At 38.0% G+C, this 14,803-nt stretch overlaps 1 protein-coding gene across 1 annotated transcript in view; it reads left to right on the top strand.

Annotated features, from left to right (window-relative positions):
- The window catches only part of FAM227B (family with sequence similarity 227 member B), a 127,522-nt gene that overhangs the window by 24,723 nt on the left and 87,996 nt on the right, over positions 1 to 14,803 (top strand). The window lies entirely within an intron of this gene.

Below are 14,803 nucleotides of genomic sequence, written 5' to 3'. Positions count from 1 at the left end.
TTGTTCATTCTGTGTCTGTAGTACCAAACATAGATCTGATGCTCAGACCTCTGTTCTGAAACTAAATAAGATTGACTCACTATTTTGTTAAAGCTCATCAAATAATTTCACTGTGCAGCAAAATTAAAAACAGTGTGGAGGAAACATCTTTGCAGGAAAGAAGAAAGACTGAAGTAGTCAATGTACTATTCTGAAAGAAAGCTGCTCTGATTTGAAAAGTGATTTTATTATTTTATCACAATTTCTCTTGTGTGTGTACTAAGAGTTTAAATAATTGTTCTAGGTCCTGTGGTTTCCCAAAATGCCCATAGATATTATCCTATTTGATTTCTATATTTCAGTAGCTACTTAAATTTCTAGTTGAATAATGCCACCCTTCATAGCTTTTCTAGAATTTAACTTTTTTATTGTTATTTTGAGAATCTTTTCTGGGAATTTGAAATGGCAAGAGAGGTGGTACAGTATCTTGATTGCATATTGCATATCTAATTTTGCTTCACACATTCATCTTTGAAAAATGACCAAGTTGAACACAAAATTCAGCAGTTTCTGAGAATATTTTATTTTGTTTTAATGTTTACTTGCAAAACAGTGATAACAATAGCATAAAGAATTCTCATATATTCTTTACCACCACTCCTTCATATTTTTCCCATTTATCATTCTCTTCCCCTTTTTTTCAGAGATTGTTTAAAGCCATAAGTTTCTCCAAGTATTGTTTCAGTCATACTCAACAAATTTATATATGTTATATTTTATGGTCTAACTTAAATATTTCCTAGTATTCATTGTAATTTAGTTCTGCTTTAATGTATGGGTTATTCAGAGGGTTATTGTTAATTTCTAATTTCTTGTGCTTTTCTAGTTACCTTATAATTACTAATTTCTAATTTAAAAACTAGTTTGACAAAACATTCTGGACGATCTTTTGCAATGTTTTGAGACTTGTACATGGTCTATCTCGAGGAACATTTCATGTACACTGTGAAAGTATACACTTTATAAACCTCAGTTAGTTAAAAATAGTTCATAGTGTCATTACAGTGTTGTCTGTCAGAGGTCAGCCATAGCCTGTGTGACCTGGATCAAGTGTGACCTGTAGCATGTTTCTGCATGTCTCTGTAAGTTTTAAGTTTTGTGAAAAACAGACTTTTCTTTTCTAGATGTTTGTATTATTTTTATTTGGATGTCTCTGTGTTATAAGAGTTGTCATATATTCTGCATATAGGTCCTTTATTTATTTATTCATGTATCAATCTGTCTATTTATTTGTTTTTGGCAAATTTCCCTTCCCCAATATGTGGTTTGCCCTTTCATTTCATAAATGTATCTTTGACATCTAGACATGGTCCTCAGGCATTGTTGCACCAGCTTCCTCTAGTGATTCTGTATTAACCTGAGATAAAGATTCAAGGACGATCCACTGACATTTTCCAGAATAATTTCATTATACATCTCTGCCTTCTGTAATACACTGACTTATGAATGTTAGATTGCTTCAGCCTTCATGAATGCTAAGCTTTATTTTCACAACTCGGTGAGACTACTGAGTTTATTTTGATATCCACTCTTCAGATCATACATTGAAAGTATCTATACACAAAACGTGACAAGCAAAGAACTCTTTCACTTCTTTCTCTTCTGGAGATCACGATCCTATGAAACCTGTTATCCATACTGTCTTCCGTAATAGCTATACTAGGTTTACTTTCCTGCTAACGTTTTCTCCACATCCTCACCAGCATTTTTTATTTTTTGAGTTTTGGGTGATACCCTAGGATTCTAATAGTGCTGGGATGATGCTTCATTATTATTTTTATTTTTTTCCTCCTGAACGCTAGTGATTGTGAATCTTTTTTCTCCATATGTCTGTTAGCTATTTGTATTTCATCCTTTGAAAATACCTGCTCATGTCCCTTGCCCATTTCTTAGCTAGGTGGTGGTGGTTGTTGAGTTTCTTGAGGTTCTGGTATATTCTGGATATTAATACATTATTAGATAAATTATTTTCAGATATTTTCTCTATTCTGTCAATTGCCTCTTCGCTTTATTCATTGTTTTCTTTGCCATGCAGCAGCTTTGTAACTTGATTGTAACCTCATTTATCTGTACTGGTTTTATTGCTTGTATTTTTAGGATCATACCCAGGTATTCTTTCTTATGCCAATGTCTTATAATTTCTTCAGATTTTCCTCTAGTAATTTGATGATGTAATGTCATAGATCTTGACCCTTGGTCCATTATGTTTTGATATTTTTTAATAAGAAATAGGGTAGGGGATCTTATTTCCACTTCTGCATATGTAGGGCTAGTTTCTTTTTTAATTTTAAATTATGTTTACATGGCTGATTAGGGTGGGAAGGATCAAGAGTTAGGGAAAAGTGGGTGTGATCATTGTTTTCAAATTTTCTATTTCTTCTTCCTGTTTCTAGGGGGAGGGGAGAAGCCATATCTAGCCTCCAAACTGCCCAAACCTGGGGATGGCTATTGGCCACCCGGTATCAATCCAGGGTCCCGATGTGACACAGAATTTGAGGGCTCTGCCCAGGTGGTTTTGATATTGCTGAAATGTTGTCAGTCTCACCGATCTAAGGATGAGGCAACACTTTCAATGTACACTAGCTGACATAGTCTACCTTAACGTTGCCATTTGCCCAGATACTTGCTGTTATGATTTGGCTGGGGTAGTTGTCCAATTTGTTCTGCCCTCCTTCTTCTGGCATGGAACCAGATGTCCTCAGTAGGCCTCAATGGGCTGCCGCATTCTTCATGTTGATCTGGCCCAGTTATCCAAGAGTCTTTTCCACTGAGGAGGACTGGTTCTTGCACTCATCTGCAAGGACTGTGTCCTTTCAGAGGAGTTCCCCAGGCTCCTCTATCAGGTCTTCTTCCAGTGGCAGATGTTGTGCACACTGATGGGGTGTTGCCAGATTGACTTTGTCCATGTCTTGTTCTGGCAGGAACAGTGTCCCTTTCCAACTGGCCCACATCCATTCTGGCCCTTACTATTGGGTGCAGGCCAGCTTTATCTGGTCCACAACCAGACACAGCTCTCACATTGTTCAGCAATCAGGCTCTCCCAAGTACCAGTGGATGCTTGGAGTCTAACCTAGTCTGGTGTTCCCCAGAACCAGTCCTCACCCATGCTGAGGGAGACTGTAGCCATGGCCAGCACAGTCTGCTGCCCTATTCCAGCTCACACACTCAATGGTGGGAACCACAGCTCAGCCAGGGTGTCTTCCCAACCAGACCTGTTCCAAGCCATAGTTCTTGAATGTGCCAATGGAGATTGTTGTTCTACAGGGGTGAGCATCCATACCCTCCCACAGATTCTGCCCCCAGACCTGATTCACTCACATACTGTTTAGTGTCATGGCCCAGCCTCACATTACCGATTCCCTGTTCTGACTCTCACTGGTAGGTACTGTGATCCAGCCCTGCCAGGCAGGCAGGCCCCTGCCCCTAGCTTTGTGCCTGTAAGTGGTATTTAGTGATAGTAAATGCTAACTACCCAAGATCAGGCTTCCCAAATGAGCTGGTACTTCAGTCTGACTTAAGGTTCCTTAAAGTAACTGCCATTCCCCAGTCCAAACAGCTCAGTCTCACCCTTCTTGCTTACCTGCTAGTACAATGGCTCTGTCCATGGAAATCCCTAGAAAGGCATTTCTCACCTGGACATGAACCCTCAGTTCCCCATTCTCCCCCACCTGTGCATCCCCTAACTACATGTAGGCCCACACCCCCAAATACCCAGGGCTCATCACTGGGTGGCACAAGGACTTTACCAGGTGCCATTGGCACCCTGGCTGCCCAACCCAAGATCCAGCTGGCCACAGCTATGCAGCTGGTGGAATGGAAATCCAGAATCACATGCCTAGGCTGCCCAAAATCCCACCAGATGCAGCTGCACAATTGGTAGGTGCAAATCCCAGGTCATATGCCTAAGCTGACCAAAATCCCGCCAGCCACAGCTAGGCAGCTGGTAGCATGGAAACCCCAATTTTTGCATTATCATTGTTTAAGAAACTTTCCTTTCTTCAAAGGGTAATTTTAGTTCATTTGTCAAAGATTAGTTGGTTGCAGATGCATGCATTTGCTTTATATACCTGATTGCTGTAGAATTTAATACTATAGAACTATAGTCACATCTGCCTGTTGATTTCATCTCTTAGTCACTGCATAATGACCTTCTTTGTCTCTTTTAACAGTTTTTGTTTTAAAACCTACTTTTGATAGTTACTTTTTCTCATTTTGATTTGTTTTCATGAAACATTTTTTCATTCTTTCATTTTCGGTCTTTGTGTTTCTTGTAGGCAGTAAATAGAGATGGGTCTTGCTATTTAATCGATTCATGCTGCCTTATCTTAATTGAAGTGTTAATTTCATTTGTATGTCAATATTTATCTTTCCAATTTGTATTTTAAGGTTATTATTGATGAGTGATGAGTTAATCTTTCCATTTTTCCATGAATATTCATATTGCTTATTTTGAAATTCCTTTGTGTATTATTAGGAGATTTTCTGCCTTAACATTCTTTCATGATGCTAATTTTTTCTGTTTTTGTGGTACATTCTGTCTTTTGTAAGGTTAACCAGGTAGCAACTAATTCTTTACATTTTATTTGGGAAAATCTTTATTTCACATTCATTTGCAAGTGAGAGCTTCACTAGCTACAGTATTCTGAGATGACAATTTTTTTCAAGGATTTAGACTATATATCTCTATCTTCTCCTAGTCAGTAGAGTTTCTGATGAGAAATCTGCTATAATTCTAATTGGATATCCTTTAAATGTAACTTAGCAATTCTGTCTTACACATTTTAGCATTTTTCATTTATGTTAAAACTTTTTAATTCTAGATATAGTATGACATGGTGAAGATCTTCTCAAATCATCTCTCTTTGGGGTTCTAAATTCTTCCTGCACTTGGATACCTGTATCTTTGCCCAAATTCTGGGGAATTTTCTCCTATTATTTGACTGAATAGACATTCTAAGCCATTCTGCTTTCCACACCTCAGGAACTGTTAAGATACACATGTTTTGTTGTTTGATGGAATCGTATAATACTGAACAATGCTTTTGGTATTAAGATTTTCTGCTAAAGTATTGTCTGGTTTATTAAAACACTCACATTTTTGGAAGATGTTATTGCTTTTTGGTCCTCTAGAAAGTCAGCAACAAAAATGCCTTGAGCATCTAACAATGAAAATAAAAGAGTATGTTAATGATTTCTACTTTTAGCCAGTGGGCTGATCACTTTCACTTCCTTGGGAGCCATTGCTTTGACTGTGCTTTGTCTTCAGAGTCATACTCATAAAGGCATGTTTCATCTCATGCAGTTCTTCAAAGAAAGGCTTCAAGATCTTAATCCCACTTGTTCAAAATTCCCACTAAAATCTCTGCTCTTGTCGAAAGATGGTCTCAGTGCAACAGTTTTGGCACTCATCGAACGAGAGTTTACTCAACATTAGTTTTTCAGTCAAAATTGTGTAAGCTGAACCAATTGAGATGTTGCAGTTCTTGTATTATTTCTACTGTTCCTCATCAATCCTCTTCAAAATTAATTTTGTGCATGACAAATAAATGTAAATGGTCAATTACTGCAGATTTCATTTTCAACATCTTTTCATCCTCTTGAAATTAGTTAACTATTTATAAGCTACAGATTTACCTCATGTTCGGTTCCTGAAAGCTTTTTCAAAGCTTCAATGAATTTCATGATTCTATCCCACTCAAATTTAACCATAAGTTTGGTGTTCAAAATTAAGCAGAATTGATATTGATCTATTAAGACCTTTTCTCAAATTAATAATTTAATCCTTTTTGCCTCAAAGTAAACCCTGTTCAAACTTACTGTGACAAGTTCACAGGAGTTATTTTGATGTAAAAAATGTTCTTCTGAATCCATGTAATGTTTTTTTTCCACAATATGCATTTTCCACAAAACTTTTGAAGTTCTCTTATATTTGTGACTTTCCAGGAATAGAATAATCGGTTTTATGTCTCCTCAGCTAGGATCCAGGAGCTTCTTCATAACTCTCCCACACCAGCACAGGGTCCCAAGCATATGGGCCATTCTTTACTGCTTTCCCAGGCTACAAGCTGGGATCTGGAGGGGAAGTAGAGTGGTTGGGACACTAACTGGGCACCCATATTGGATCCTGACACAGTCAAGGCAAGGATTTAGCCACTGAGTCATTGGGCCAGGCCCTTGCTATTGTTTGTAGTGAAGTAGATAGTGAGTAGTTAACAGTTTGCCTGTCAACCAAAATGGGATAGTATCTTTCTGTTTTAAAGATTTATTTTTATTGAAAGGCAGATATTCAGAGAGAAGGAGATACAGAGAGAAAGATCTTGCATCCTTTGGTTCACTCCCCAAACAGCTGCAATGGCTGTAGCTGATCTGATCCGAAGCCAGCATCATGGAACTTCTTCCAGGTCTCCCATATGGCTGCATGATCCCAAGGCTTTGGGCCATCTTCTACTGCTTTCCCAGGGCACAGGCAGGTAGCTGGATGGGAAATGGAGCAGCCAGGATCCCAGCACATGCAAGGCAAGGACTTTAACCACTAGGCTGCTGCTTAGGCCCACCTGCTCTCTCTCTCTTTCTCTCTCTCTCTCTCTTTAATGATTTATTTTATTTTTGTTAGAATGGTAGATTCATAGAAAGAAAGAGATAGAGAAAGATCTTCCATCCACTGACTCACTTCCCAATTGGCCTCAGTGACCAGAGCCAAGCTGAAATGAAGCCAGGAGACAGGAACCTCCTCCGGACCTCCCATGTGGGAGCAGGGACCCAAGGCTTTCGGCTGTCCTCTCCACTGCTTTCCCAGGCCACAAGCAGGGAGCTGGATAGGAAATGGATCAGCTGGGACATTAACTGACATGCCTATGGTATCCTGGCACATGCAAACCAAGGATACAGCCACTAGCCATCATATAAATTCTACAATGGCTTCTTTTATAAGCAATTACAGTGTTCCAGTACCTGGAATGGCTCAGGATTTATAAGCTGCCTCCCCTTAGCCAGCTTACTATTTTTGTTATTGATAGGATTAAACTTTTTTGTTCATTTTTTTTACTGTATTGCAACTCTATTTAATTTTAGAATGTCACTTAATCTTTAGAATGCCATTTAAGCTTTAGAATGCCCCCAATTTTTTAACCCTGCTTTTTTCTCCTTTTTTAAAATTAGCAGAATTCATGATTTTTATAAAAAATACAACTGGTTTAAAACATAAGTGAAAGCAAAAATATTTATATTCAACTAGCATGTAACTTTTAAATACTTAGTATTACTATAATTGATATTCTGGAGAAATAAAATTTGAAAGTATAGTTTCTTAGTTCTGGTTGATCAAATTTCAGTCGTACAAGAGTATTCAAAGTAATGGTCAAATGCAGTAGCAATATATGTGTTGTGGAGTGCTTTAATTTTAATTGTACCTCTCTTGTTTTACTAAATTGTCACAATTGGGAATGCTTAGGAAAAAAAAAACCCTTAAAATTCAGTTGTGACACAGCACTGATCCTTGAGATCCTTGAGACAATAAGGTCTCCAAATATTGCTGTTCATTGTATATCATTGTACAGAACCAAAAGAGTATCAAGAAGTTCACGCAGAAAAATATTTAGGACATTTCCAAAATATATTTAAAATAATGTGCGTATAAACTCCCAATTTGATGGCAATAATAATTTGTACTAATGTATTTTTACTGCTTGCATTTTATACTGTGTAGAAAAGTCTATGAAATAATTTAAATGGAAAACATTAGGCACAAAATAGAGGTAGTTCGAAGAATCTAAAATTGATCATGCTTTTACAGAGACATGCTTATTTGATCATTGAGATAAAAATTTATATTGATTTGGTTAATACTTGTTTCCAAACCACTTCATGTGGATGCTAGTTTGATGCTGCATATTAATCCATTGCTTGCAATCCCAGCATACCATTCTGGAGTTTTGGCTAGAGTCCAAAATGCTCCATTTCTCAGCCAGCTCTCTGCTAATAGCCCTGGGAAGGCAGTGTGAGATGGCCAAATCTTTGGGCTCCTGCCACTCAGGTGAAGGGCCAGGATGGTATTATTAGCTTCTCGCTCTAGCCTGATAAGCCAGCAGTTGGAAAATTTGTTCTTTCTCTCCTTCTCCCTTCCTCCTTTCCTCTCTACCTCTCTCTCTGTTTCTTCTCTTCTGTCCTTCTCTTCTACTCTCTTCTTCCGTCTGTCACTCTGACTTTAAAATAAATGCATCTTTTAAATAATAACTATTTTATCTCATCTTTGTTTTGCTCACCAAGCAACTAATTACTAGCTTCTTTGACAATATACATTCCCTACATGTGTTGTTTTACTGATGGCAGAAGTAGCCAAAGTGTTGTAATATCATCGAAAACTTAGGAATTCTGTTATACTGTAAAACATATTATTATGCACTAACTTGAGTGAGATAAGTGCTATTACACGGAAAAGGGATATAAATTGGAGTACTTCTGAGAAACTTAGTTGCTAGTTTGTACAAAACAAGGTGCTACTTTTTTGTTCACTTGCACTCTCCATATTTGCCTCATGCTCATTATACCAGAGAGAAGGAGAGATATAAAGATTTTCCATCCCCTGGTTCACTCTCCAAATGGCTGCCATGTCCAGAACTAAGCTGATCCAAAACCAGGAGCCAGGTGCCTCTTCTGGGTCTGGGTCTCCAACATGTTTACAGGGCCTCAAGCACTTGAGCCATCCAGTGCTTTTCAGACCATAAACAGGGAGCTGGATGGAAAACGCAGCAGCCAGAATACAAACTTGTACCCACATGAGATACCACAACCTAAAGGTAAAAGATTAGACTGTTGAGCCACTGTGCCAGCCCCCAAACTAATGCTCTATAGTGAAATGTGCCCATTGTGTCACTGAATTGCAATTGATTTACCCACTCATGTAGTTAATTATTACTGAGGGAAATGAATATTCACTGACACCTTATATTTTCTGAATATTTACAAATACTTACTGATTACTTAAAAGAGTATTAAATGCGGTTCGGATACATAAATAAACAAAAAAAGTAATACCATTTTCCTTGTAGAACATGCAGCTAGGCAGAGGAGACTGACAGTCAATAAACATAATAAATTATGGAGTGTGTTTACTGAGTATTTTATATTGCTACCATAAACCTCTAGATTGTGGTAGAAAATCTGTAAGAGAATTTCAGAATAACTAGGGTCCAAAGTATATGGTGAAGTTGTCATTAGAGTAAACCAGTAGAAAGCATAATATCACCAAATGTTGAGAAAAAATTTCATTGGTAAAGTTGATCAAGCAATGTAGAATTTTTGAACACCATTGGGTCTTATCAAACACAGAACAATATCAGCCAGATCATTAATGAACAAAACAGTAATTGCAGCTCTTGGTAGTATAAATTTCTGTAGAATTACTAATTTGTTGAGCCTGTTGATAAACCTTTGTGTGTGTGTTTGAATATGTGTCTGTGTTGTCCACAAGTGCAACAGATACTAGTTTTGGTGGTTGTTTAACATATTCATGCTTAGGTTTAATACCCAAGCATATATGACTGATGTTAAATGCAACAGGTTAAGATTTCTACAGTGAATATTTAGAGAAGAAAAAGATTGTAAGGCAATGCTAACTCTGGTAATAGTTCATCAAAGAAGAGACTCTCAACTTTGTCCTTAATGGAAGGATAGGAAATGATCTGACAGAAATGGAAACTTTCAAAATTACATAAGCAATATACATGAATCTAAGAGATGAATTGTTGGGCCTTGTGTGTTGGCTCAGCGGCAAATTCTCACTTGCAACCACCAGGATCCCATATGTGCCCAGTTCATGTCCTGGCAGTTTCACTTCTCATCCAGCTACATGCTTATGGTCTGGGAAAGCAGTTCAGGATGGCCTTGGGACCATGTACCCGATTGGGAGACCTGAAAGAAGCTCCTGACTTAAGGCTTTGGATCAGCTCAACACCAGCCATTTCAACAACTTGGGGAGTGAACTAGGAAATGAAAGATTTTTCTCTCTGTCTCTCCTTTCTGTACATCTGCCTTTCTAATAAAAATAAATCTTAAAAAAAAGAAAGAAATGGGTGATTGTATGATATGTGTAGAAGATGATATGCACAATGGCTTAAGGACACTATAAAGTTTATGAGCACTAGAAAAATTGGACAATATAGATGAAACCAGTTCATAGATTGCTTTGATTTTATTTAAAAATTTTTGACCAAACTGTATAAGCAATGGGGAGATAACACGGGTTCAGCAGCTGAGAATTGATAGGTGAAAATTTCCACATTGGAAACGTTTGGTAAGTAGACGGGACTTGAGATAGTGAGCAACTTCAAATAAAAACAAGTAGGATTCCATTGCTAAACTTCAAGCACAAGTAAAGAGAAAAAGTTGAGATTGTGTAGTAATGGGTAACACAGTATTCCCCAGGAAAGGATCAAGAATGTTTTCACTGGGAATGTCCCTGTTTAATGTCTTTCACCACTGTTAGAATGCCATGAGCTACTCTAATTAGGCCCTCTAGATTCTAAGTTAACAGTATTAGTAATGAAAATATCTAGGTTATTGGTTTAAAAAAAAAAGCATAAAACCCATGTGTTTCATTTTGGATGCTTTGTCTCATTATCTGGTGTCTTGCTCTGTGGGAAGCTGACTGCCAAGTTGTAAGCAATATATGAAGAGACTGTGAGGGCACGAAGTGCTACATTCAGTCAACAGCCAATAAAGACTTGAAGCATGCTCCTCTCTTGAGTTTTTAAAATTATTAATCATTTTTTATTTTTGATGATTTTTACATAATTGATTAGGGAAATTAGGGCCAAGGGCTTCAGGAAGGTGGGTGAGATCACCATTTCTACGTTCTCTGTTTTTCCTTCTTGAATCTAGGGGAAGGGAGAGACAAGGAGAGAAGCCACACCCAGCCTCCCAAATGCTTCTGTACCCTGGGTTGGAGGACAAGCACCCAACACCACCCCAGGGGTCCTGATGTAGGGCATGCTGTAAGGGTCCTGCTCAAGAGGTTTCAAAAGTTCAACAGTTCTGAATTACAGCTGATCTCACCAGTCCAAGCATAATGTGCCTGACATAGTCCACCTTAGAGTTTCAGTTTGCCCAGTTATTCACTACCAACCCATGGCTGGGATAGTTGATCAGTTTGTTCTGTCCACTCGGCCTACTCCCAGATCCAGATCTCATGCATGCCAGTGGATGCTAAGCCCTTGCCCAGCATAACCTGCTCCTTCATCTTGGCCTATTATGAGTTGGTGAATGTTGCTGCCTGGCCCACCCCACACCCTGCTTCAGGATGCACATGTGGATGCTTATAGCCTAGACCTGACCAGTCCCTGTACCTGTGAGTGTTGGCAGGTTCCATGGTCACACCTAGCTCAGCTCATACCCACCCCAGCTTTTGAGCTAACCAGTGGATTTGGCATTTGCACAGGGTTTGGCCCACATACCCCTGACAGAATCTACCACCATACCTGGTTCTCTCACGTACTGGTTAGTGTCTAATGTGACCAACATTCAGTCAGGTACTGGGATCTAGTCCTGCTAGACAGGCCCCCAGCCCTTGCTTTTGCATGGACTGACATGTGGTGGTCAGCAATGTTCCATGCTAACAAGCTCAACTCTGGATTCCTATGTGGGCTGGTGCATGAGTCTGACCCTTACAGATCTTCTAATTTCTCCCTTCCAAACCACCAGATCTCAGTGCCCTCGCTTACCTCCAAGTACAGTGGCCCCGTCACTGAGTGTCTCTCAAGATTCATTCCTCACCTACACATATTGTGTCCTTATCAATGGATGTCCATAAGCAATAATTCCAGACCCCTAAGAACCCAGGGCTCACCTCCAGGTGGCCAGCAGGTGATGCCCAGCTCCATTGTAGCTCCCTGTAAGCCCAGGATTCACCCACCACTTGGCAGCGGCGGACAGGAAGCTAAGACCCCCAGCAGGAAACCTGTCCAGAATCCAGCCTGGATTCTCCCAGCCACAGTTACCTGGCTGGGAGAGCCAGACACCCACACCTCTGAGCAAACTTACCTGGATTCTGCTCACCAACATGGTGGCAGTGGGCAGAACCATGATCCTGAGCATGCCTAGAGCCATCTGAGATCTACCTACAGCATGATTGTCATGAGCAGAGGAAATTCTCGAACCTTGGGCTTGCACAAGCCCAGGATTTGCCCACCTCTTCGCAGTGGTACACAGGGATCTAGGATCCCCAGCAAGAAGCCTGGACCAGCCACAGCTATGTGGCTGGGAGATTCAGATACCCCCACCTCTGAGCAGGCTTACCTGAACTCCCGTCTCTGAATTTTTGATGAAATGATTGAGTCACCTATCTGAAGCATGCTCATGTTCCTGAAGCATGCCTAGGTTCTAAACCACTAGTAAACGATGATACCATAAATATTGATGCTTTAAGCCTTTTAGTTTTCATGTTCTACAACAATAAATAATATTACCAATCCATATCTGAATGCATCAAGAAAGGACTTGATGTGTCATCTTCAAACTAAATGTTGTCAACTGACATTTCAATATTATGATAAAAAAATATGATATGAAAGAATAGATTTGCATAGGCTCTCATAGGTGCAGTAGTTGAACTTTTGGAAAATAAAACAACATAATAAGTGAAAGGAAAGCATAAGAGGCCATCTTCTCAAATGAAAATAAATACCTGGTTCCCTGAGATGTATAACTTCAAAAAGAAGGAATCGAAATTTTGAGAAGAAAGTAGGATTTTATTTTTTCTTGCTTCCTATAAATTTTTCTTTATTTAAAAGACGCCACCTCTTGACAAACTATTCAAAATTGGAAGATGGTGTGTGAGAATATATGTGACCATAAACGAACAAGTCACCTGTATTAAAGGCAGCTGATTCATAGAATAAGTAGAGACATAGAATAAAGAGTAACCTGACAACAATGCTGAAGCAGTAAGACAGGAAGTTTTAATGAACTGTTTCGTAGTTGGTTACACATTTAGCACTCAAACCAGACAGACCAATTAATAGATATTTTTTAAGAAATATTTTAGAATGTGTATCATAAAAATGGTCAAGGCTAATAATCATTCGGTGCCACACATAAATCATTGTGACTTACATCCATTCTGATACATCAGTGATAAATTCCAGTTGACCAGTAACCACTCATATGGGCCAGTAAATATGTTTATACCATTCCTGTACATAGTAAATTCATTTTAAGTTTCACTTTTATTTAGACACGTGTTACTTATTTATAGAATTGAAGAAAGGGAGGTAGAGGATTTTGTGTTTCATATTCACGCAAGACAAATATATGGAAATAAAGAAGGGGTGTAAATAAGGCCACATGATAAATCTTGTGTGTTCTTCTGAAGCATGAGTTTGACTCACTGGTATTAATTGCAGACATTCTTTATTTTAGTGCAAACACAAATGTATAAAATGCAGAAAATTGTTTGAATTTTAAGACATAAGATATTGTGAGGAAATTTTTTTATCTTTGGCCAGGACACCTATACATTATTCTTTAAGAGCAATAGTTCTATGCTTTGCTATACTTATTCTATGTTCAATGTTATACGTGTTTCAGTAAAAATTGTGACAGTAACTACTTAAAGAATATGTATCTATGGAATTGCATTTACTACAGCTGGGTCCGATAGCCATCTGTTTCTTTGGTACTACAGAGAGCCAGCAGAGCAAACTCTTAGGACATAGAAGTTCTAAGGACATTTCTCTAGCATCTCTTCTTTACTGTCACTAAATTGATTTTACAGCCAGCTTGAAGACTGACAATTTATATTATATTTGATGTCAAAATCATTTACTTCATCAAAAGTATCTTTTATTTTATTAACAGGTCATATTTTTATTCTTTCTTTCCTGATGATTGGAAACCTCTGCATTCAACTTACTTTCCCTTTTAAAAGCATTTTAGAGTTACTCTATTCATACGGATAGTGTTCACAAGGTTTTTCACTTATAAATGGTACATATAAGAGTTAAATAAGAATCATGATTGGAAATTAGAATATTTTTAAGTCACATCATCACAATATAGTCTAGTCCTTATGTATGAAATGATTCACAAAAGTTTTGATCATGTGTCAATAGAAATAAAATGCAAAAACAGAAGACTACTAGCTAATAATCATTATCTAATAGCATATATTAAATTACCAAGACTCTGGTGACCCATCCAGCTACATAAATTTAGCTATAGAAAATCTGAGTTTCCAGATCTACAAAAGAGTAAAAGGGTTAAAAATTCTTACAGTTTTAGAAATCTATAATTTTAAGTGTACGCAACTAGAGCACATTTTGCTGTCTAAAATTTTCATAATATATGTTTCAAAGAGGAGTAAAACAAAGAATTAAAAGTATATGTTCCTAAAAAGACTTTTAAATGACCTAGACTACCAGAAACTCACTTACTATTAATGATTTTTACCTAATTCTGCACTGCTGTATCATTTGGTGATAACTATAACTCCATAGATAAGGAATACTTGGTGCTACCATAACTAGCGTCTTGTTTGTATGTACATGCTATTCCTGTTTAAGTTTTTATGTAGTCATAGTTCTCTGTTAACTTTTTTAAATGAAGTTAAGATTAGTATAGTTTTGAACTTTTTAAAATATTCGATTCTATGGAAAAATTTTTATCGATACTCCTCTAGGCACAAAGAAAGTTAATACGAAAAATGTTCAGTTCTCCTCTGTCCTCAATATATTCATAGACTGCAGTCACAAAAGCCTCAACTAGGGACCTG

Source organism: Ochotona curzoniae, unplaced genomic scaffold (genome assembly GCF_017591425.1).
Source record: "Ochotona curzoniae isolate NIBS_2020 unplaced genomic scaffold, NIBS_Ocur_1.0 scaffold_4701, whole genome shotgun sequence".
NCBI lineage: Eukaryota > Metazoa > Chordata > Mammalia > Lagomorpha > Ochotonidae > Ochotona > Ochotona curzoniae.
The sequence above is the reverse complement of the archived record's forward strand: the minus strand, read 5'-3'. Positions and strand labels throughout refer to the sequence as shown.